General features: G+C 40.7%; 1 non-coding gene across 1 annotated transcript; it reads right to left on the reverse strand.

The window, feature by feature from the left end:
• Positions 1–23,320: 23,320 nt before the first annotated feature.
• Positions 23,321–23,427, reverse strand: LOC148295734 (small nucleolar RNA R71). The gene has a single exon (XR_015834896.1). It is a non-coding gene; the product is annotated as a small nucleolar RNA R71 (small nucleolar RNA).
• Positions 23,428–25,968: the final 2,541 nt, after the last annotated feature.

Below are 25,968 nucleotides of genomic sequence, written 5' to 3' on the forward strand. Positions count from 1 at the left end.
TTTTGGGTGAAACCCAATTGCTAGAAGTATGGAATACACCAACCACTCCAATTAGGAACGAACTGCCGTTGAACTTGAATTGTCCAATTTCTCACACCTATTGATTTCGGATCAGGCCCAAAACTTGGGCAACTTGATAATATGGTGGGGGGAGTCATTTGGTGAGTTTTGAGTGAAATCCAATCGCTAGAAGTATGGAATACACCAACCACTCCAATTTGGAACGAACTGCCGTTGAACTTGAATTGTTCAATTTCTCACACCTATTGATTTCGGATCGAGCCCAAAACCTGGGCAACATAATAATATGGTGGTAGGGGTCATTCGGTGAGTTTTCGGTGAAATCCAATCGCTACAAGTATGGAATACACCAACCAATCCAATTAGGAACGAACTGCTGTTGAACTTGAATTGTCCAATTTCTTTCACCTATTGATTTCGGATTGTGCCCAAAACCTGGGCAACATCATAATATGGTGAGAGTAGTCATTTGGTGAGTTTTGAGTGAAATCCAGTCGCTAGAAGTATGGAATGCACCAACCATTCCAATTAGGAACGAACTGCCGTTGAACTTGAATTGTCCAATATCTCACACCTATTGATTTCGGATTGGGCCCAAAACTTGGGAAACTTCATAATATGGTGGGAGGAGTCATTTGGTTAGCTTTGAGTGAAATCCAATCGCTAGAAGTATGGAATACACCAACCACTCCAATTAGGAACGAACTGCCGTTGAACTTGAATTGTCCAATTTCTTTCACCTATTGATTTCGGATCGTGCCCAAAACTTGGGCAACATCATAATATGGTGGGAGTAGTCATTTGGTGAGTTTTGAGTGAAATCCAGTCGCTAGAAGTATGGAATGCACCAACCATTCCAATTAGGAACGAACTGCCGTTGAACTTGAATTGTCGAATTTCTCACATCTATTGATTTCGGATCGGGCCCAAAACTTGGGAAACTTCATAATATGGTGGGAGGAGTCATTTGGTGAGTTTTGAGTGAAATCCAATCGCTAGAAGTATGGAATACACCAACCACTCCAATGAGGAACGAACTGTCGTTGAACTTGAATTGTCTAATTTCTCACACCTATTTATTTCGGATTGTTGCTTCGATTCAGCTGCACCAAAATAGATTCAGCCGCATCCTCAACTTGTGATACTCGCAAGTGCACGAGCCGTTTGGTAGTATAGCATATGTAAGTGCGAGGTCGATCCCACGAGGATTGGTGATTGAATGATCCAATTCATTTCTCCTACACAAAACAGAAATGAAAAAGAAAATAAATAAAACAAGAAAAAGGAAATAACTCAAGCAAATAAGTTCCCAAGTTCAATTAGATTAATGGATTGATTCTAGCTAAAGTATGATTAAGCCATGGTGTGTGGTCATAACCTTGTGTTCCTAATTCCCTAATTTGATCATTTGTTGTCTAACCTAAAACTAAGCATTAGGAACCCATTAAGCATAGAAGAACAATTTAAACAACCAAGCATGTATCTAATCCCTGTTGTCGAATGTCCATACATACTCTTCTTATTCATAGTTCAATTCGAATTAAAGCATGGTGTCTACTCTTAATTCAAACCAAGATAGCTAACATGCAAGCCTAAATGGTGATCAATCATTCAAACTAGCATATTAACTTATAAGCATAATGAATAAGAACAAAAATCATAATTGAAACTTGGAAACTAATTAAACTTGAATACTTAAGAAAGAATGTACATTACAAATAAAAGTAAAGTAGAACTTGAAAAACTTAAGGAGAATTTCAGCACAAATATTTCATTACAACAATTGAAAACTTAGAAAGAGAAACTAAGAGAATTTGAGGGAGAGAAGGGAAGGGAGCTCTAGAGAAGTGTTTGAGAGCTCCCCCCCTTGGGGTGTGATTTATGAAGCTTGAAGACTTCTCTATTTATAGGGCTAAGAGGGAGGAACATCATGATGAAATTCAACACCACCATTCCTTCTTTAGTACAACCCATAACTCCCACCCCATCTTGTCTATGTTAGTGTGGTTGGAATCAATCTCATCCCATACTTCTTTTGCTGTACCTCAAGCTTTCTTCACATGGGATCAAAGGTGATCAATTGTGGCTGCCTTTTGCTGCCAACCCATGTGGTCTTCTTTTGGTTGTTGAACAAAAACGAGTCTTCTGAACCAGACTTGGTGTAGAAAAGCCAGAGGTTTCAAAACTTATCCAATGGGGCTCAAATTTGGATATGTTATAGTAGACACCCATTGGAACAACTTCTATGAAGAAAGTATTCCCATCGGAGCAGTAGAAGTGTGCGTTTTGGGCCTTGAATTTTGGCTGCCGAGCAGAGACTGGAATTGACTTCATTTCATTTATGTTTTACATGCATGCACATGCTTTCTCTTTAATAGCTCCATCATGTACCAACTTGATCCTTTAGAATTTCATAGCTGGAATGTCTCCCCACTTCACTCATTATGTTGGATCCAAAGTCAGTTGCAGCATGGGTGAGGCACATGGCTTAAAGGAGGAGACAAGGCTCAAAGCTGGCAGTTGCAAATCCTCCTGAGCAGGGTTCAGTGTTGGACGGGCTAAGGACTCCAGACATGTTCAATTGGGCTGAAATTTGGATATGTTATAGTACACACCCAATGGAACAACTTTCATGAAGATCTTCACCTCATCCGAGCCCCACAACATTCTGATCCAAGGCCAAGAAGTTGACCTACGAAACTGGGCTGGAAATGGGCTGTAGCCAAAATTAGTTTATCTTTAAGCTCATATTCCTCATATGCCAATCAGCCCATAACATGCATGGATTGCATCATTTCCTATCCAAAGTCATCATTGTTACCTAAATGTCAATTAACTGAAAGATAAACACAAAAAGGATTAAAAGCACAAGTTTAACTCAAAAACATAACCAAATCATAAGCTAGAAGGGTACAAAATGATATACAATTATGAACCGATCACGGATCGAACCCAAAACTTGGGCAACATCGTAATATGGTGGGGGAGGGGTCATTTCGTGAGTTTTGAGAGAAATCCAATCGCTAGAAGTATGGAATACACCAACCACTCCAATTAGGAACGAACTGCCGTTGAACTTGAATTGTCCAATTTCTCACACCTATTGATATCGGATCGAGCCCAAAACTTGGGCAACATCATAATATGGTGGGAGGTGTCATTTGGTGAGTTTTGAGTGAAATCCAATCGCTAGAAGTATGGAATACACCAACCACCCCAATTAGGAACGAACTGTCGTTGAACTTGAATTGTCCAATTTCTCACACCTATTGATATCGGATCGAGCCAAAAACTTGGGCAATATCGTAATATGGTGGGAGGGATCATTTTGTGAGTTTTGAGTGAAATCCAATCGCTAGAAGTATGGAATACACCAACCACTCCAATTAGGAACGAGCTGCCGTTGAACTTGAATTGTCCAATTTCTCGCACCTATTGATTTCAGATCGAGCCCAAAACTTGGCCAACATGATAATATGGTGGGAGGGGTCATTTGGTGAGTTTTGGGTGAAATCCAATCGCTAGAAGTATGGAATGTGATCGGTTCATAATTGTATATCATTTTGTACCCTTCTAGCTTATGATTTGGTTATGTTATTGAGTTAAACTTGTGCTTTTAATCCATTTTCTGTTTTGATAAGTCCATAATTTCATACACTTGCTTGCCTTCTTTACTTAGTGATTTTGCTTAGTTTCTCTTTATTTTGAGTTACTTACCTCTGTTTGTGTGTTTTGTAGGTTAAGATAGCAAGAGATCACATTTGATGCAATCCATGCATGTTAAGGGCTGATTGGGATAAGAGCAAGAGCTTAAAGACAAAACCAAAGTTGGGCCACACTTCTTGTCAGTCCAGTTTCTTAAGTCACCTTGCAGGTCTCATTTCAGCAATCTGCAGAGCTCGGATGAGGAGACATTCTTCATAGACGTTGTTCAATTGGGTGTCTAGTATAACATAACCAAAATTCAGCCCAATTGAACATATGTGGAGTCCTTAGCGCGTCCAACACTGAACCATGCTCAGGAGGATTTGCAGCTGCCAGCTTTGAGCCTTGTCTCCTCCTTTAAGCCATGTGCCTCACCCATGCTGCAACTGACTTTGGATCCAACTTAATTAGTGAAGTGGGGAGGCATTCCAGCTATGAAATTATAAAGGAGCAAGTTGGTACATGCTGGAGTTATTATAGAGAAAGCATGTGCATGCATGTGAAGCAAAGAAATGAAATGAAGTCAATTCCAGTCTCTGTTCGGCATCCAACTTGCAAGTACCAAAACGCACACTTCTACTGCTCCGATGGGAATACATTCTTCATAGAAGTTGTTCCAATGGGTGTCTAGTATAACATATCCAAATTTGAGATCCATTGGATACGTTTTGAAACCTCTGGCCTTCCTACACCAAGCCTGGTTCAGAAAACTCGTTTTTCAGCAACCAAAAGGCAACCACATGGGTTGGCAGCAAAAGGCAACCACATGGGTTGGCAGCAAAGGCAGCCACAACTGATCACCTTTGAACCCATGTGAAGATGCTTGAGGTGCAGCAGCAAAAGATGAAGGATGGTGTGGGAATCCATCATGATGTTCCTCCCTCTTAGCCCTATAAATAGAGATAGCCTTCAAGCTTCAAAACACACCCCAAGGGGGGGAGCTCTCAAACACTTCTCTAGAGCTCCCTTCCCTTCTCTCCCTCAAATTCTCTTAGTTTCCTTTCAAGTTGTCAATTGTTGTAACAAAATGAGTTTACTAAATTTTCCTTCAAGTTTTCTTAGTTCCACTTTACTTTTATTTGTAATGTACATTCTTTCTTAAGTATTCAAGTTTAATTAGTTTCCAAGTTTAAATTATGGTTTTTGTTCTTATTCATTATGCTTATAAGTTAATATGCTAGTTTGAATGATTGATCACCATTTAGGCTTGCATGTTAGCTATCTTGGTTTGAATTAAGAGTAAACACCATGCTTTAATTCAAATTGAACTATGGATAGGAAGAGTATGTATGGACAATCGACAACAGGGATTAGATACATACTTGGTTGTTTAAAATGTTCTTCTATGCTTAATGGGTTCCAAATGCTTAATTTTAGGTTAGACAACAAATGATCAAATTAGGGAATTAGGAACACAAGGTTTTGACCAAACACCATGGCTTAATCATACTTTAGCTAGAATCAATCCGTTAATCTAATTTAACTTGGGAACTTATTTGCTTGAGTTATTTCTTTTTTTTCTTGTTTTATTTATTTTCTTTTTCATTTCTGTTTTGTGTAAGGGAAACGAATTGGATCATTCAATCACCAATCCTCGTGGGATCGATCTCGCACATACATATGCTATACTACCAAACGGCTCCTGCACTTGCGAGTATCACAAGTTGAGGATGCAGCTGAATCCATTTTGGTGCAGCTGAATCGACGCAACAGAATACACCAACCACTCCAATTAGGAACGAACTGCCGTTGAACTTGAATTGTCCAATTTCTATCACCTATTGATTTCGGATCATGCCCAAAACTTGGGCAACAGCATAATATGGTGGGAGTAGTCATTTGGTGAGTTTTGAGTAAAATCCAGTCGCTAGAAGTATGGAATCCTCCAACCATTCCAATTAGGAACGAACTGCCGTTGAACTTGAATTGTCCAATTTCTCACACCTACTGATTTCGGATCGGGCCCAAAACTTGGGAAACTTCATAATATGGTGGGAGGAGTCATTTGGTGAGTTTTGAGTGAAATCCAATCGCTAGAAGTATGGAATACACCAACCACTCCAATTAGGAACGAGCTGCCGTTGAACTTGAATTGTCCAATTTCTCACACCTATTGATTTCAGATCGAGCCCAAAACTTGGCCAACATGATAATATGGTGGGAGGGGTCATTTGGTGAGTTTTGGGTGAAATCCAATCACTAGAAGTATGGAATACACCAACCACTCCAATTAGGAACGAACTGCCGTTAAACTTGAATTGTCCAATTTCTATCACCTATTGATTTCGGATCATGCCCAAAACTTGGGCAACAGCATAATATGGTGGGAGTAGTCATTTGGTGAGTTTTGAGTAAAATCCAGTCGCCAGAAGTATGGAATCCTCCAACCATTCCAATTAGGAACGAACTGCCGTTGAACTTGAATTGTCCAATTTCTCACACCTACTGATTTCGGATCGGGCCCAAAACTTGGGCAACTTCATAATATGGTGGGAGGAGTCATTTGGTGAGTTTTGAGTGAAATCCAATCGCTAGAAGTATGGAATACACCAACCACACCAATTAGGAACGAACAGTCGTTGAACTTGAATTGTCCAATTTCTCACACCTATTGATTTCGGATCGAGCCCAAAACTTGGGCAACATCGTAATATGGTGGGAGGGGTCATTTTGTGAGTTGTGAGTGAAATCCAATTGCTAGAAGTATGGAATACACCAACCACTCCAATTAGGAACGAAGTACCGTTGAACTTGAATTGTCCAATTTCTCACACCTATTGATATCGGATCGAGCCCAAAACTTGGGCCACATCATAATATGGTGGGAGGAGTCATTTGGTGAGTTTTGAGTGAAATCCAATCGCTAGAAGTATGGAATGCACCAACCACCCGAATTTGGAACGAACTGTCGTTGAACTTGAATTGTCCAATTTCTCACACCTATTGATTTCGGATCGAGCCCAAAACTTGGGCAACATTATAATATGGGGAGAGGGATCATTTTGTGAGTTTTGAGTGAAATCCAATCGCTAGAAGTACGGAATACACCAACCAGTCCAATTTGGAAAAAACTGCCGTTGAACTTAAATTGTCCAATATCTCACACCTATTGATTTCGGATCGGGCCCAAAACTTGGGCAACTTCATAATATGGTGGGAGGAGTCATTTGGGGAGTTTTGAGTGAAATCCAATCGCTTGAAGTATGGAATACACCAACCACTCCAATTAGGAACGATCTGCCGTTCAACTTGAATTGTCCAATTTCTCACACCTAATGATTTCGGATCGAGCCCCAAACTTGGGCAACATAATAATATGGTGGGAGGAGTCATTTGGAGAGTTTTGAGTGAAATCCAATCGCTAGAAGTATGGAATACACCAACCACTCCGATTAGGAACGAACTGCCGTTGAACTTGAATTGTCCAATTTCTCACACCTATTGATTTCGGATCGATCCCAAAACTTGGGCAACATGATAATATGGTGGGAGGGGTCATTTGGTGAGTTTTGGGGGAAATCCAATCGCTAGAAGTATGGAATACACCAACCTCTCCAATTAGGAACGAACTGCCGTTGAACTTGAAGTGTCCAATTTCTCGGACCTGTTGATTTTGGATCGAGCCCCAAACTTGGGCAACATCATAATATGGTGGGAGGAGTCATTAGATGAGTTTCGAATAAAATCCAATCGCTAGAAGTATGGAATACACCAACCACCCCAATTAGGAACGAACTGCCGTTGAACTTGAAGTGTCCAATTTCTCACACCAATTGATTTCGGATCGAGCCCAAAACTTGGGCAACATCGTAATATGGTGGGAGGAGTTATTTGGTGAGTTTTGAGTGATATCCAATCGCTGGAAGTATGGAATACACCAACCACTCCAATTAGGAACGAACTGCCGTTGAACTTGAATTGTCCAATTTCTCACACCTATTGATTTCGGATCGAGCCCCAAACTTGGGCAACATCATAATATGGTGGGAGGAGTCATTTGGTGAGTTTTGAGTGAAATCCAATCGCTAGACGTATGGAATACACCAACCACTCCAATTAGGAACGAACTGCCGTTGAACTTCAATTGTCCAATTTCTCACACCTATTGATTTCGGATCGAGCCCAAAACTTGGGCAACATCATAATATGGTGGGAGTTGTCATTTGGTGAGTTTTGAGTGAAATCAAATCACTAGAAGTATGGAATACACCAACCACTCCAATTTGGAACGAACTGCCGTTGAACTTGAATTGTCCATTTTCTTACACCTATTGATCTTTGATCGAGCCCAAAACTTGGGCAACATCATAATATGGTGGGAGTTGTCATTTGGTGAGTTTTGAGTGAAATCCAATCGTTAGAAGTATAGAATACACCAACCACTTCAATTAGGAACGAACGGCCGTTGTACATGAATTGTCCAATTTCTCACACCTATTGATTTCGGATCGAGCCCCAAACTTGGGCAACATCATAATATGGTGGGAGGAGTCATTTGGTGAGTTTTGAGTGAAATCCAATCGCTAGAAGTATGGAATACAACAACCACTCCAATTAGGAACGAACGGCCGTTGAACTTGAATTGTTCAATTTCTCACACCTATTGATTTCGGATCGAGCCCCAAACTTGGGCAACATCATAATATGGTGGGAGGAGTCATTTGGTGAGTTTTGAGTGAAATCCAATCGCTAGAAGTATTGCATACACCAACAACTCCAATTAGGAACGAACAACCGTTGAACTTGAATTGTCCAATTTCTCACACCTATTGATTTCGGATCGAACCCAAAACTTGGGCAACATCATAACATGGTGGGAGGAGTCATTTGGTGAGTTTTGAGTGAAGTCCAATCGCTAGAAGTATGGAATACACCAGCCACTCCAATTAGGAACGAACTGCCGTTGAACTTGAATTGTCCAATTTCTCACACCTATTGATTTCGGATCGAGCCCAAAACTTGGGCAACATCATAATATGGTGGGACGAGTCATTTGGTTTGTTTTGAGCGAAATCCAATCGCTAGAAGTATGGAATACACCAACCACTCCAATTAGGAACGAACTGCCGTTGAACTTGAATTGTCCAATTTATTACACCTATTGATTTCGGATCGAGCCCAAAACTTGGGCAACATCAAAATATGGTGGGAGGAGTCATTTGGTGAGTTTTGAGTGAAATCCAATCGCTAGAAGTATGGAATACAACAACCACTCCAATTAGGAACGAACTGCCGTTGAACTTGAATTGTCCAATTTGGAGCACCTATTGATTTCGGATCGAGCCCAAAGCTTGGGCAACCTCATAATATGGTGGGAGGAGTCATTTGGTGAGTTTTGAGTGAAATCCAATCGCTAGAAGTATACACCTACCACTCCAATTAGGAACGAACTGCCGTCGAACTTGAATTGTCCAATTTCTCACACCTATTGATTTCGGATTGAGCCCAAAACATGGGCAACATGATAATATGGTGGGAGGAGTCATTTGGTGAGTTTTGAGTGAAATCCAATCACTAGAAGTACAGAATACACCAACCACTCCAAATAGGAACGAACGGCCGTTGTACTTGAATTGTCCAATTTCTCACACCTATTGAATTCGGATCGAGCCCCAAACTTGGGCAACATCATAATATGGTGGGAGGAGTCATTTGGTGAGTTTTGAGTGAAATCAAATCGCCAGAATTATGGAATACACCAACCACTCCAATTATGAACGAACTGCCGGTGAACTTGAATTGTCCAATTTCTCACACCTATTGATTTCGGATCGAGCCCCAAACTTGGGCAACATCATAATATGGTGGGAGGAGTCATTTGGTGAGTTTTGAGTGAAATCCAATCGCTAGACGTATGGAATACACCAACCACTCCAATTAGGAACGAACTGCCGTTGAACCTGAATTGTCCAATTTCTCACACCTATTGGTTTCGGATCGAGCCCCAAACTTGGGCAACAACATAATATGGTGGGAGGAGTCATTTTGTGAGTTTTTAGTGAAATCCAATCGCTAGAAGTATGGAATACACCAACCACTCCAATTAGGAACGAACTGCCGTTGAACTTGAATTGTCCAATTTCTCACACCTATTGATTTCGGATCGAGCCCAAAACTTGGGCAACATCATAATTTGGTGGGAGGAGTCATTTGGTAAGTTTTGAGTGAAATCCAATCACTAGAAGTGTAGAATACACCAACCACTCCAAATAGGAACGAACGGCCGTTGTACTTGAATTGTCCAATTTCTCACACCTATTGACTTCGGATCGAGCCCCAAATTTGGGCAACATCATAATATGGGGGGAGGAGTCATTTGGTGAGTTTTGAGTGAAATCCAATCGCTAGAAGTATTGCATACACCAACCACTCCAATTAGGAACGAACTGCCGCTGAACTTGAATTGTCCAATTTGGAACGCCTATTGATTTCGGATCGAGCCCAAAACTTGGGCAACGCCATACTATGGTGGGAGGAGTCATTTGGGGAGTTTTGAGGGAAATCCAATCGCTAGAAGTATAGAATACACCAACCACTCCAATTATGAACGAACTGCCGTTGAACTTGAATTGTCCAATTTCTCACACCTATTGATTTCGGATCGAGCCCAAAACTTGGGCAACAAGATAATATGGTGGGAGGAGTCATTTAGTGAATTTTGAGTGAAATCCAATCGCTAGAAGTATGGAATACACCAACCACTCCAACTGGGAACAAACTGCCGTTGAACTTGAATTGTCCAATTTCTCATACCTGTTGATTTCGGATCGAACCCCAAACTTGGGCAACATCAAAATATGGTGGGAGGAGTCATTTGGTGAGTTTTGAGTGAAATCCAATCGCTAGAAGTATGGAATACACCAACCACTCCAATTAGGAACGTACTGCCGTTGAACTTGAATTGTTCAATTTCTTACACCTATTGATTTCGGATTGAGCCCAAAACTTGGGCAACATCATAATATGGTGGGAGGAGTCATTTGGCGAGTTTTGAGTGAAATCCAATCGCTAAAAGTATGGCATACACCAACCACTCCAATTAGGAACGAACTGTCGTTCAACTTGAGTTGTCCAATTTCTCACACCTATTGATTTCGGATCGAGCCCAAAACTTTGGCAACATCATAATATGGTGGGAGAAGTCATTTGGTGAGTTTTGAGAGAAATCCAATTGGTAGAAGTATGGAATACACCAACCACTCAAATTAGGAACGAACTGCCGTTGAACTTGAATTGTCCAATTTCTCACACCTATGGATTTCAGATCGAGCACCAAACTTGGGCAACATCATAATATGGTGGGAGGAGTCATTTGGTGAGTTTTGAGTGAAATCCAATCGCAAGAAGAATGGAATACACCAACCACTCCAATTAGGAACGAACAGACGTTGAACTTGAATTGTCCAATTTCTCACACCTATGGATTTCAGATCGAGCACCAAACTTGGGCAACATCATAATATGGTGGGAGGAGTCATTTGGTGAGTTTTGAGGGAAATCCAATCGCTAGAAGTATGGAATACACCAACCACTCCAATTAGGAACGAACTGCCGTTGAACTTGAATTGTCCAATTTCTCACACCTATTGATTTCGGATCGAGCCCAAAACTTGGGCAACATCATAAAATGGTGGGAGGAGTCAATTGGTGAGTTTTGAGTGAAATCCAATTGCTAGAAGTATGGAATACACCAACCACTCCAATTAGGAACGAACTGTCGTTGAACTTGAATTGTCCAATTTGGAACACCTATTGATTTCGGATCGAGCCCAAAACTTGGGCAATATGATAATATGGTGGGAGGAGTCAATTGGGGAGTTTTCAGAGAAATCCAATTACTAGAAGTATGGAATACACCAACCACTCCAATTAGGAATGAATTGTCGTTGACCTTGAATTGTCCAATTTGGAACACCTATTGATTTCGGATAGAGCCCAAAACTTGGGCAACGTCATAATATGGTGGGAGTAGACATTTGGTGAGTTTTGAGGGAAATCCAATCGCTAGAAGTATAGAATACACCAACCACTCCAATTATGAACGAACTGCCGTTGAACTTGAATTGTCCAATTTCTCACACCGATTGATTTCTGATCAAGCCCAAAACTTGGGCAACATGATAATATGGTGGGAGGAGTCATTTAGTGAGTTTTGAGTGAAATCCAATCGCTAGAAGTATGGAATACACCAACCACTCCAATTAGGAACGAACTGCCGTTGAACTTGAATTGTCCAATTTCTCACACCTGTTGATTTCGGATCGAACCCCAAACTTGGGCAACATCAAAATATGGTGGGAGGAGTCATTTGGTGAGTTTTGAGTGAAATCCAATCGCTAGAAGTATGGAATACACCAACCACTCCAACTAGGAACGTACGGCCGTTGAACTTGAATTGTCCAATTTCTTACACCTATTGATTTCGGATTGAGCCCAAAACTTGGGCAACATCATAATCTGGGGGGAGGAGTCATTTGGTGAGTTTTGAGTGAAATCCAATCGCTAGAAGTATTGCATACACCAACCACTCCAATTAGGAACGAACTGCCGTTGAACTTGAATTGTCCAATTTCTCACACCTATTGATTTCGGATCGAGCCCCAAACTTGGGCAACATCATAATACGGTGGGACGAGTCATTTGGTTTGTTTTGAGTGAAATCCAATCGCTAGAAGTATGGAATACACCAACCACTCCAATTAGGAACGAACTGCCGTTGAACTTGAATTGTCCAATTTCTCACACCTATGGATTTCAGATCGAGCACCAAACTTGGGCAACGTCATAATATGGTGGGAGGAGTCATTTGGTGAGTTTTGAGTGAAATCAAATCGCTAGAAGTATGGAATACAACAACCACTCCAATTAGTAACGAACTGTCGTTGAACTTGAATTGTCCAATTTGGAGCACCTATTGATTTCGGATCGAGCCCAAAACTTGGGCAACATCATAATATGGTGGGAGGAGTCATTTGGGGAGTTTTGAGTGAAATCCAATCGCTAGAAGTATGGAATACACCTACCACTCCAATTAGGAACGAACTGTCGTTGAACTTGAATTGTCCAATTTCTCACACCTATTGATTTCGGATCGAACCCCAAACTTGTGCAACATCATAACATGGTGGGAGGAGTCATTTGGTGAGTTTTGAGTGAAATCCAATCGCTAGAAGTATGGAATACACCGAACACTCCAATTAGGAACGAACTGCCGCTGAACTTGAATTGTCCAATTTGGAACACCTATTGATTTCGGATCGAACCCCAAACTTGTGCAACATCATAATATGGTGGGAGGAGTCATTTGGTGAGTTTTGAGTGAAATCCAATCGCTAGAAGTATGGAATACACCAACCACTCCAATTATGAACGAACTGCCGGTGAACTTGAATTGTCCAATTTCTCACACCTATTGATTTCGGATCGAACCCCAAACTTGTGCAACATAATAACATGGTGGGAGGAGTCATTTGGTAAGTTTTGAGTGAAATCCAATCGCTAGAAGTATGGAATACACCGAACACTCCAATTAGGAACGAACTGCCGCTGAACTTGAATTGTCCAATTTGGAACACCTATTGATTTCGGATCGAACCCCAAACTTGTGCAACATCATAATATGGTGGGAGGAGTCATTTGGTGAGTTTTGAGTGAAATCCAATCGCTAGAAGTATGGAATACACCAACCACTCCAATTAGGAACGAACTGCCGTTGAACTTGAATTGTCCAATTTCTCACACCTATTGATTTCGGATCGAGCCCAAAACTTGGGCAACATCATAATACGGTGGGACGAGTCATTTTGGTTTGTTTTGAGTGAAATCCAATCGCTAGAAGTATGGAATACACCTACCACTCCAATTAGGAACGAACTGCCGTTGAACTTGAATTGTTCAATTTCTTACACCTATTGATTTCGGATCGAGCCCAAAACTTGGGCAACATCATAATATGGTGGGAGGAGTCATTTGGTGAGTTTTGAGTGAAATCCAATCGCTAGAAGTATGGAATACAAGAACCACTCCAATTAGGAACGAACTGCCGTTGAACTTGAATTGTCCAATTTGGAGCACCTAATGATTTCGGATCGAGCCCAAAACTTGGGCAACATCATAATATGGTGGGAGTAGTCCTTTGGTGAGTTTTGAGTGAAATCCAATCGCTAGAATTATGGAATACACCTACCACTCCAATTAGGAACGAACTGCCGTTGAACTTGAATTGTCCAATTTCTCACACGTATTGATTTCGGATTGAGCCCAAAACTTGGGCAACATGATAATATGGTGGGAGGAGTCATTTGGTGAGTTTTGAGTGAAATCCAATCGCTAGAAGTATGGAATACACCAACCACTCCAATTAGGAACGAACTGCTGTTGAACTTGAATTGTCCAATTTCTCACACCTATTGATTTCGGATCGAGCCCAAAACTTGGGCAACAACGTAATATGGTGGGAGGAGTCATTTGGTGAGTTTTGAGTGAAATCCAATCACTAGAAGTATGGAATACACCAACCACTCCAATTATGAACGAACTGCCGGTGAACTTGAATTGTCCAATTTCTCACACCTATTGATTTCGGATCGAACCCCAAACTTGTGCAACATAATAACATGGTGGGAGGAGTCATTTGGTAAGTTTTGAGTGAAATCCAATCGCTAGAAGTATGGAATACACCGAACACTCCAATTAGGAACGAACTGCCGTTGAACTTGAATTGTCCAATTTGGAACACCTATTGATTTCGGATCGAACCCCAAACTTGTGCAACATCATAATATGGTGGGAGGAGTCATTTGGTGAGTTTTGAGTGAAATCCAATCGCTAGAAGTATGGAATACACCAACCACTCCAATTAGGAACGAACTGCCGTTGAACTTGAATTGTCCAATTTCTCACACCTATTGATTTCGGATCGAGCCCAAAACTTGGGCAACATCATAATATGGTGGGCGGAGTCATTTGGTGAGTTTTGAGTGAAATCCAATCGCTAAAAGTATGGAATACGCCAACCACTCCAATTAGGAACGAACGGCCGTTGAACTTGAATTGTCCAATTTCTCACACCTATTGATTTCGGATCGAACCCCAAACTTGGGCAACATCATAATATGGTGGGAGGAGTCATTTGGTGAGTTTTGAGTGTAATACAATCGCTAGAAGTATGGAATTGATCGGTTCATAATTGTATATCATTTTGTACCCTTCTAGCTTATGATTTGGTTATGTTATTGAATTAAACTTGTGCTTTTAATCCATTTTCTGTTTTGATAAGTCCATAATTTCATACACTTGCTTGCCTTCTTTACTTAGTGATTTTGCTTTGTTTCTCTTTATTTTGAGTCACTTACCTCTGTTTGTGTGTTTTGTAGGTTAAGATAGCAAGAGATCACATTTGATGCAATCCATGCATGTTAAGGGCTGATTGGCAAAGAGCAAGAGCCTAAAGACAAAACCAAAGTTGGGCCACACTTCTTGTCAGTCCAGTTTCGTAAGTCACCTTGCAGGTCTCATTTTAACAATCTGTACAACTCGGATGAGGAGACATCATAATGTGGTGGGAGGAGTCATTTGGTGAGTTTTGAGTGAAATCCAATCGCTAGAAGTAAGGAATACACCAACCACTCCAATTAGGAACGAACTGCCGTTGAACTTGAATTGTCCAATTTGGAACACCTATTGATTTCGGATCCAGCCCCAAACTTGGGCAACATCATAATATGGTGGGAGGAGTCATTTGGTGAGTTTTGTGTGAAATCCAATCACTAGAAGTATGGAATACACCACCCACTCCAATTAGGAACGAACTGCCGTTGAACTTGAATTGTCCAATTTCTCACACCTATTGATTTTGGATCGAGCCCAAAACTTGGGCAACATCATAATATGGTGGGAGGAGTCATTTGGTGAGTTTTGAGTGAAATCCAATCTCTAGAAGAATGGAATACACTAACCACTCCAATTATGAACGAAGGGCCGTTGAACTTGAATTGTCCAATTTCTCACACCTATTGATTTCGGATCGAGCCCCAAACTTGGGCAACATCATAATATGGTGGGAGGAGTCATTCGGTGAGTTTTGAGTGAAATCCAATCGCTAGAAGTATTGCATACACCAACAACTCCAATTAGGAACGAACAACCGTTGAACTTGAATTCTCCAATTTCTCAAACCTATTGATTTCGGGTCGAACCCAAAACTTGGGCAACATCATAACATGGTGGGAGGAGTCATGTGGTGAGTTTTGAGTGAAGTCCAATCGCTAGAAGTATGGAATACACCAGCCACTCCAATTAGGAACGAACTGTCGTTGAACTTGAATTATGCAATTTCTCACACCTATTGATTTCGGATCGAGCCCAAAATTCGGGCAACATGATAATATGGTGGGAGGAGTCATTTGGTGAGTTTTGAGTGAAATCCAATCGCTAGAAGTAAGGAATACACCAACCACTCCAATTAGGAACGAACTGCCGTTGAACTTGAATTGTCCAATTTCTCACACCTATTGATTTCGGATCGAACCCCAAACTTGTGCAACAAAATAATATAGTGGGAGGAGTCATTTGGTGAGTTTTGAGTGAAATCCAATCGCTAGAAGTATGGAATACACCAACCACTCCAATTAGGAACGAACTGCCGTTGAACTTGAATTGTCCAACTTGGAACACCTACTGATTTCGGATCGAACCCCAAACCTGGGCTACATCATAATATGGTGGGAGGAGTCATTTGGTGAGTTTTGAGTGAAATCCAATCGCTAGAAGTATGGAATCTACCAACCACTCCAATTAGGAACGAACTGCCGTTGAACTTCAATTGTCCAATTTCTCACACCTATTGATTTCGGATCGAGCCCAAAACTTGGGCAATATGATAATATGGCGGGAGGAGACATTTGGTGAGTTTTGAGTGAAATCCAATCGCTAGAAGTATGGAACACACCAACCACTCCAATTAGGAACGATCTGCCTTTGAACTTGAATTGTCCAATTTCTCACACCAATTGATTTCGGATCGAGCCCAAAACTTGGGCAACATGATAATATGGTGGGAGGAGTCATTTGGTGAGTTTTGAGAGAAATCCAATCACTAGAAGTATGGAATACACCGACCACTCCAATTAGGAACGAACAACCGTTGAACTTGAATTCTCCAATTTCTCAAACCTATTGATTTCGGGTCGAACCCAAAACTTGGGCAACAACATAACATGGTGGGAGGAGTCATGTGGTGAGTTTTGAGTGAAGTCCAATCGCTAGAAGTATGGAATACACCAGCCCCTCCAATTATTTACGAACTGCCGTTGAACTTGAATTATGCAATTTCTCACACCTATTGATTTCGGATCGAGCCCAAAATTCGGGCAACACGATAATATGGTGGGAGGAGTCATTTGCTGAGTTTTGAGTGAAATCCAATCGCTAGAAGTAAGGAATACACCAACCACTCCAATTAGGAACGAACTGCCGTTGAACTTGAATTGTCCAATTTGGAACACCTATTAATTTCGGATCGAACCGCAAACTTGTGCAACATCATAATAAGGTAGGAGGAGTCATTTGGTGAGTTTTGAGAGAAATCCAATCTCCAGAAATATGGAATACACCAACCACTCCAATTAGGAACGAACTGCCGTTGAACTTGAATTGTCCAATTTCTTACACCTATTGATTTCGGATCGAGCCCAAAACTTGGGCAACATCATAATATGGTGGGAGGAGTCATTTGGTGAGTTTTGAGTGAAATCCAATCGCTAGAAGTATGGAATACACCAACCACTCCAATTAGGAACGAACTGCCGTTGAACTTGAATTGTCCAATTTGGAACACCTATTGATTTCGGATCGAGCCCAAAACTTGGGCAACATCATAATATGGTGGGAGGAGTCATTTGATGAGTTTTGAGTGAAATCCAATCACTAGACGTACGGAATACACCAACCACTCCAATTTGGAACGAACTATCGTTGAAATTGAATGGACCAATTTCTCACACCTATTGATTTCGGATCGAGCCCAAAACATGGGCAACGTCATAATATGGTGCGAGGAGTCATTTGGTGAGTGTTGAGGGAACATCATAATATGGTGGGAGGAGTCATTTGGTGAGTTTTGAGTGAAATCCAATCGCTAGAAGTATGGAATACACCAACCACTCCAATTAGGAACGAATTGCCATTGAACTTGATTTGTCCAACTTCTTACAGCTATTGATTTCGGATCGAGCCCAATACTTGGGAAACATCATAATATGGTGGGAGGAGTCATTTGGTGACTTTTGAATGAAATCCAATCGCTAGAAGTATGGAATACACCAACCACTCCAATTAGGAACGAACTGCCGTTGAACTTGAATTGTCCAATTTCTCACACCTATTGATTTCGGATCGAGCCCAAAACTTGGGCAAAATAATAACATGGTGGGAGGAGTCATTTGGTGAGTTTTGAGTGAAATCCAACCGCTAGAAGTATGGAATACACCAACCACTCCAATTAGGATCGAACTGCCGTTGAACTTGACTTGTCCAATTTCTCACACCTATTGATTTCGGATCGAACCCCAAACTTGTGCAACATCATAATATGGTGGGAGGAGTCATTTGGTGAGTTTTGAGTGAAATCCAATCGCTAGAAGTATGGAATACACCAACCACTCAAATTAGGAACGAACTGCCGTTGAACTTGAATTGTGCAATTTCTCACACCTATTGATTTCGGATCGAGCCCAAAACTTGGGCCACATAATAACATGGTGGGAGTAGTCATTTGGTGAGTTTTGAGGGAAATCCAATCGCTAGAAGTACAGAATACACCAACCACTCCAATTAGGAACGAATTGCCGTTGTACTTGAATTGTCCAATTTCTCACACCTATTGATTTCGGAACAACCCAAAACTTGGGCAACATGATAATATGGTGGGAGGAGTCATTTGGTGAGTTTTGAGTGAAATCCAATCGCTAGAAGTATGGAATACCCCAACCACTCCAATTAGGAACGAACTGCCGTTGAACTTGAATTGTCCAATTTGGAACACCTATTAATTTCGGATCGAACCGCAAACTTGTGCAACATCATAATAAGGTGGGAGGAGTCATTTGGTGAGTTTTGAGAGAAATCCAATCTCCAGAAATATGGAATACACCAACCACTCCAATTAGGAACGAACTGCCGTTGAACTTGAATTGTCCAATTTCTTACACCTATTGATTTCGGATCGAGCTCAAAACTTGGGCAACATCATAATATGGTGGGAGGAGTCATTTGGTGAGTTTTGAGTGAAATCCAATCGCTAGAAGTATGGAATACACCAACCACTCCAATTAGGAACGAACTGCCGTTGAACTTGAATTGTCCAATTTGGAACACCTATTGATTTCGGATCGAACCCCAAACTTGTGCAACATCATAATATGGTGGGAGGAGTCATTTGGGGAGTTTTGAGTGAAATCCAATCGCTAGAAATATGGAATACACCAACCACTCCAATTAGGAACAAACTGCCGTTGAACTTGAATTGTCCAATTTCTTACACCTATTGATTTCGGATCGAGCCCAAAACTTGGGCAACATCATAATATGGTGGGGGGAGTCATTTGGTGAGTTTTGAGTGAAATCCAGTCGCTAGAAATATGGAATACACCAACCACTCCAATTAGGAACGAACTGCCGTTGAACTTGAATTGTCCAATTTCTCACACCTATTGATTTCGGATCGAACCCAAAACTTGGGCAACATGATAATATGGTGGGAGGAGTCATTTGGTGAGTTTTGAGTGAAATCTAATCGCTAGAAGTATGGAATACCCCAACCACTCCAATTAGGAACGAACTGCCGTTGAACTTGAATTGTCCAATTTGGAACACCTATTAATTTCGGATCGAACCGCAAACTTGTGCAACGTCATAATAAGGTGGGAGGAGTCATTTGGTGAGTTTTGAGAGAAATCCAATCTCCAGAAATATGGAATACACCAACCACTCCAATTAGGAACGAACTGCCGTTGAACTTGAATTGTCCAATTTCTTACACCTATTGATTTCGGATCGAGCCCAAAACTTGGGCAACATCATAATATGGTGGGAAGAGTCATTTGGTGAGTTTTGAGTGAAATCCAATCGCTAGAAGTATGGAATACACCAACCACTCCAATTAGGAACGAACTGCCGTTGAACTTGAATTGTCCAATTTCTCACACCTATTGATTTCGGATCGAGCCCAAAACTTGGGCAACATGATAATATGGTGGGAGGAGTCATTTGGTGAGTTTTGAGTGAAATCCAATCGCTAGAAGTATGGAATACACCAACCACTCCAATTAGGAACGCACTGCCGTTGAACTTGAATTGTCCAATTTCTCACACCTATTGATTTCGGAACGAGCCCAAAACTTGGGCAACATCATTGTTGCGTCGATTCAGCTGCACCAAAATGGATTCAGCTGCATCCCCATCTTGTGATACTCGCAAGTGCACGAGCCGTTTGGTAATATAGCATATGTAAGTGCGAGGTCGATCCCACGAGGATTGGTGATTGAATGATCCAATTCATTTCCCCTACACAAAACAGAAATGAAAAAGAAAATAAATAAAACAAGAAAAAAAAGAAATAACTCAAGCAAATAAGTTCCCAAGTTAAATTAGATTAACGGATTGATTCTAGCTAAAGTATGATTAAGCCATGGTGTTTGGTCAAAACCTTGTGTTCCTAATTCCCTAATTTGATCATTTGTTGTCTAACCTAAAATTAAGCATTGGGAACCCATTAAGCATAGAAGAACAATTTAAACAACCAAGCATGTATCTAATCCCTGTTGTCGAATGTCCATACATACTCTTCCTATTCATAGTTCAATTCGAATTAAAGCATGGTGTCTACTCTTAATTCAAACCAAGATAGCTAACATGCAAGCCTAAATGGTGATCAACCATTCAAACTAGCATATTAACTTATAAGCATAATGAATAAGAACAAAAACCATAATTGAAACCTGGAAACTAATTAAACTTGAATACTTAAGAAAGAATGTACATTACAAATAAAAGTAAAGTGGAACTAAGAAAACTTGAAGGAAAATTTAGTAAACTCATTTTGTTACAACAATTGACAACTTGAAAGGAAACTAAGAGAATTTGAGGGAGAGAAGGAAAGGGAGCTCTAGAGAAGTGTTTGAGAGCTCCCCCCCTTGGGGTGTGTTTTGAAGCTTGAAGGCTTCTTGATAAGTTCATAATTTCACACATTTGCATGCCTTCGTTACTTAGTAATTTTGTTTAGTTTCTCTTTATTTCAAGTCACTTACCTATGTTTGTGTGTTCTATAGGTTGAAGGCAGCAAGAGATTGCTTTTGAAGCAAAATGGTGCAAAACGTGCAAAAACTGGATATTGAGTTAGAAGTTCATTTCGGACTTATCTTCTTCATCCGAGCTTGGATTGGGCCAATACTTGTGTGGTTGGATCAGAGACATTCTGAACTTCAAAATGGATATCTTAAAGTCATATTTGGATTCAGCCAAACCCAATCCGTGAGCCCATCAAAATACACATCATGCTGACATGAGGATGAGCTGATGGATGCTTGGTCATGGTGAGCTAGGCATGAGCTATTGGTTTCTGGATGGATGCTTGATCATGCTGACATGAAGATGACCTATGGCTGCTGGTGGGATTTATTAGTGCAGCAACCAATTCTGATTATCTAAATACAAGTGTTGTATGCATTAGTCATATTCAATTCAGAATTCCCCTTTCCTTCTCCCTTTAAATACCACTTCCATTCCACATCCCAGATACAATTCACTTCATCCATTACTTCCATACACACATTCAGATTCACCACAAAGAGAGAGAGAGAGCTAGCTGCAAAGGAGGGAGAGCTGGGAGCTGTCCTGGAAACTACCTTGCTGCCACCAGCTAGTTCTTCTATTCTCTTTATTCTACCTATGTATTTCTTATCTTCTGTATTCATAATTATGTTTAACTAATCCATTTTGTTAGGGCTTAGGATGAAGCCCTAGTCATGAATATTCAATGTTATGGATGATTTCATAGTTAATTGATTTCCTTGCTTTCATTATCAAGTTGTTAATCTCCAGCTTATTATGTGCTTGATGTATGTTTTCTTGGAGTAGCTAACTAGGATTTTATGCATCTAGCACAGGTTGGGAAGGGGTTTAGATTCACCAATTCTACTCTCCTTTCACAAGCAACACATGAATGGCCTAAGAATCATTCAAGGGGTTAATAACCATAGGTTGACTAGGACAGATACCATGTTCTAGGACTTGTGTGATTATCATATTCTCAAGGAACTTAATGACTCTTATATGCTTTATTCTAAGTAGATACCATGCTTAGGTTGCATATTAGAGATCACGTGTTGTGTAGATACCATGCACAATTACATGCCTTAGGAGAATCATGCATCCTGCACCTAGATACCATAGGCTTGTATGCGATAATCTATTGTTAATGAAGCTTGAGTCAATTTCTATGCATTCATAACTTGGATAGGAAGACTAGTGGTAGATTCCAAGGCTCTAACACTTCTCAATCATTGTTTCACAACTTGTTCATTGCTGCCATTGTTTACTTCCAGCACTTCCATTTCATTCTCTTGTTTTCATTTAAACAACAAAAACCCCCCATTCGAGTGCGTGTGTGGTGCTAGGATTCTGTCCTAGACCTTGCCAATTGTTAGTTAGTTTGTTTCTTTGTTTTCAGTTTTTCCATCATTCTAAGTAGTTTAACTTGCAACCAAGTTACCATTCTCCGTGGGATCGACCTCGTATTTCATAAGCTATACTATAAATGGTTCGTGCACTTGCGAGAATTGAAGTTTCTATTTTTAATAACTCATTTTAGTTGTTAGGAATAGGCTCAACAAGTTTTTGGCGCCGTTGCCGGGGAACCGGTAACGATGGTGCTATAGTTAGATTACTTTGAGTGTTTTTGTTTTTGTTTTCGTTGGTTTTTATTTCTGTATTCTGTTTTTCTTTTTAGTTTCCATTTGAAGGCACTAATTGGTTTCTTGTGTGTGCATATATGTCCGAATCTGATTCTGAGCCAATTTCACCAGGAACTTTTGCTGTACGTGTTGGTTTGAGGAGGAATTATAGTTCTTTAAGTGCTGAATCTGAGAGCTACGAATCTGAAGGTTCAAGCAAGATGGCAGAGATTCCAAACAACAACAATAATGATGAAGGAGGTGGTGCGCTTGTTGTCCAACCTAGGAAACCCCTGCGTGAATTTTCCATCCCCAAAGTCACTGATCAACCTTCGTGCATCGTCTATCCTCAACTCACAATTGACAGGTTTGAGCTTAGAAGTGGTATGATTCATCTTCTTCCAACTTATTATGGTAATACCACTGAGGATCCTTACATGCATGTTAAGCAATTCTTTGAAATATGTGCTACAATCAAAATTCAAGGACTTGATGATGAGCAGATTAAGATGAGGCTATTCCCATTCAGTTTAAAAGATAAGGCTAAGTCATGGTTATACTCTTTGCCTAATGCTTCAATTCGTACTTGGGATGAGCTTTCTAATAAGTTTTTGCAGAAATTCTTTCCAGCTCAAAAGACTAACAAGATTAGAAAGGAAATTCTTGGTTTCACACAAAGAGAAGGAGAAGCTTTTCATGAATGCTGGGAGAGGTACAAGGAGATGATGAGTTCTTGCCCACACCACAATATAGAGAGTTGGATGCAAATGCAATCTTTCTATGAAGGTTTGCTTGATTCCGAAAGGATGATGGTAGATGCAACAAGTGGAGAAGGACTGATGAACAAAACAGCAGATGAGGCTTTTACTCTCTTTGAATCTTTGAGTACCAACTCTCAACAATGGAGCTACAATAAAGGAAGAGGAGCTCCTATGAAAGCTGTGGTCTCTGAGGTAAGTACTAATAATGAGATTAATGCAAAACTTGATGTTATGTGTTCTTTGCTTCAACAGGCAGTGACTGGCCCTCTAGGAAGCAAAGAGGAAGTTCAAGACCAATCTTTTGCAAAGCACATGCTAGAGCAAGCAAATGCCCTTCAAGGAAGGAATCCTCAGAATGATCCTTACTCAAACACATACAATCCGGGGTGGAGAAATCATCCTAATTTCAGGTGGAGCAATAATTCAAATGTGCAACAATCTCAAGGACCTCCCCCAGGATTTCAAATACAACAAAGGCAATTCCAGCAAGCTCCCCAACAAGTACAAGAGCAAAGGGGTGATCAAATGGGAGAATTGCAAGACATGTTCAAGAAGTTCATGGGGCAACAGATGCAAACCAATCAGAATCTTCAAAATGCAGTGAACAAACTAGAAGTGCAAGTTGGGCAGATTGCATCCTCCATGAGCAATAGAGCATCCGGAACTTTTCCAAGCCAAACGGAGGTGAATCCAAGGCATCATGAGCAAGTTAAAGCAGTGCACATCTTGAGAAGTGGTAAACAAGTTGATAATAAGGTTGGAGATGCCAATGAAGAGCAAGAAGATGGAGAAAACGTGGAGATCATTCAGCCACCACAAGGGCAGCCCACAGGTTCCACCAAACAGCCCCTCAATTCTCTTGGAAAGAGCACAGGCCCTAAGGTATCATCTAATGCTAATCAAGTTCCAATTTCATCTAATGCTTTTAGGCCTATTGCACCCTTTCCCAGCAGGTTATCAAAGTCAAAGAAAGATCAAGGCTTGGATGAGATAATGGAAATATTCAAGAAAGTGCAAATCAACATCCCATTGCTCAATGCCATTGCTCAGATTCCAAAATATGCAAAATTTTTGAAGGATCTATGCACTAACAAGAGGAGATTCAAAGAGCATGAACAGGTTGCATTAAGTGAAGAGGTTAGTGCAGTCTTACAAAGAAAGCTACCTCCAAAGCTAAAGGATCCAGGTTCATTTTCTATACCTTGTATAGTTGGTGATTTTAAGTTTCAAAAAGCTTTGCTTGATCTTGGTGCATCCATTAACCTTATGCCATATCATGTTTATGAGAAACTTAACCTTGGTGAGTTGCAAGCCACATCTGTGAGCATTCAATTGGCAGATAGAACTATCAGGTACCCTAGGGGCATTCTAGAAGATGTTTTGGTGAAAGTAGAAGAGCTGATTTTGCCAGCTGATTTCTTGGTGTTGGAAATGGAAGAAGCACCAATTCAAGACAATCAGTTACCACTCATTCTTGGTCGTCCATTCATGGCAACTGCCGGTGCAATTATTGATGTGAAGAAGGGTACATTGACTATGAACGTGTTTGATGAGACAATAGCATTCAAAGTGTTTGAAGCCTCCAAGTTTCCAAGTGATGAGCATGAAGTTTTCCAGCTTGATGCAATTGATAATATGGTGAAAGAAGCACTGCCAATGAGTTATTTGGAGCCTATTGAAGCATGCATCACACAAAGCATAAGGAAAGAAGAAGTGGACAGATTAGAGGCTGTGATCTCTCCTTTACTTCTTGAGCTTGTTTGCAGCATGGATAGCTACATAGAAGTGGGAAAGAGGTATGCAAACCAATTTGAATCTTTACCCGCACCTACTAATAAGGTTTTACCTTCTATTGTGCAGGCACCGGAGTTGGAATTAAAGCAATTGCCAACACACCTTAAATATGCTTATTTAGGTGAGAGTGAGACTCTACCTGTTATCATTGCCTCACACCTCGAACCAAATGATGAGAAGAAGCTTTTGAGGGTTCTAAAAGAGCACAAAACTGCGATTGGATGGAGCATTGCAGATATCAAAGGCATAAGCCCAACATCGTGCATGCATAGGATACTATTGGAGGACAATGCAGTGCCTAAGAGGGATGCCCAAAGACGTCTCAATCCAAACATGAAGGAGGTGGTAAGGAAAGAAGTAATGAAGCTTTTAGATGTTGGTATTATTTACCCTATTTCTGACAGTAAATGGGTGAGCCCAATACAAGTTGTCCCCAAGAAATCAGGTATCACAGTGGTGAAGAATGAAGCAAACGAGCTTGTACCAACACGGATGACCACGGGCTGGAGAGTTTGCATTGATTATAGGAAGCTCAACACAGCAACAAGCAAGGATCACTTCCCTCTTCCATTTATTGATCAAATGCTTGAGAGATTGGCTGGCCATAGCCACTATTGCTTCCTTGATGGATATTCAGGTTACAACCAAATCGCCATAGCCCCAGAAGATCAAGAGAAGACAACCTTCACATGTCCCTTTGGTACTTTTGCTTATAGGAGGATGCCCTTTGGTCTTTG

The sequence above is a fragment of the Prunus avium genome, chromosome 3 (assembly GCF_965620075.1).
Source record: "Prunus avium chromosome 3, drPruAviu1.hap1.1, whole genome shotgun sequence".
NCBI lineage: Eukaryota > Viridiplantae > Streptophyta > Magnoliopsida > Rosales > Rosaceae > Prunus > Prunus avium.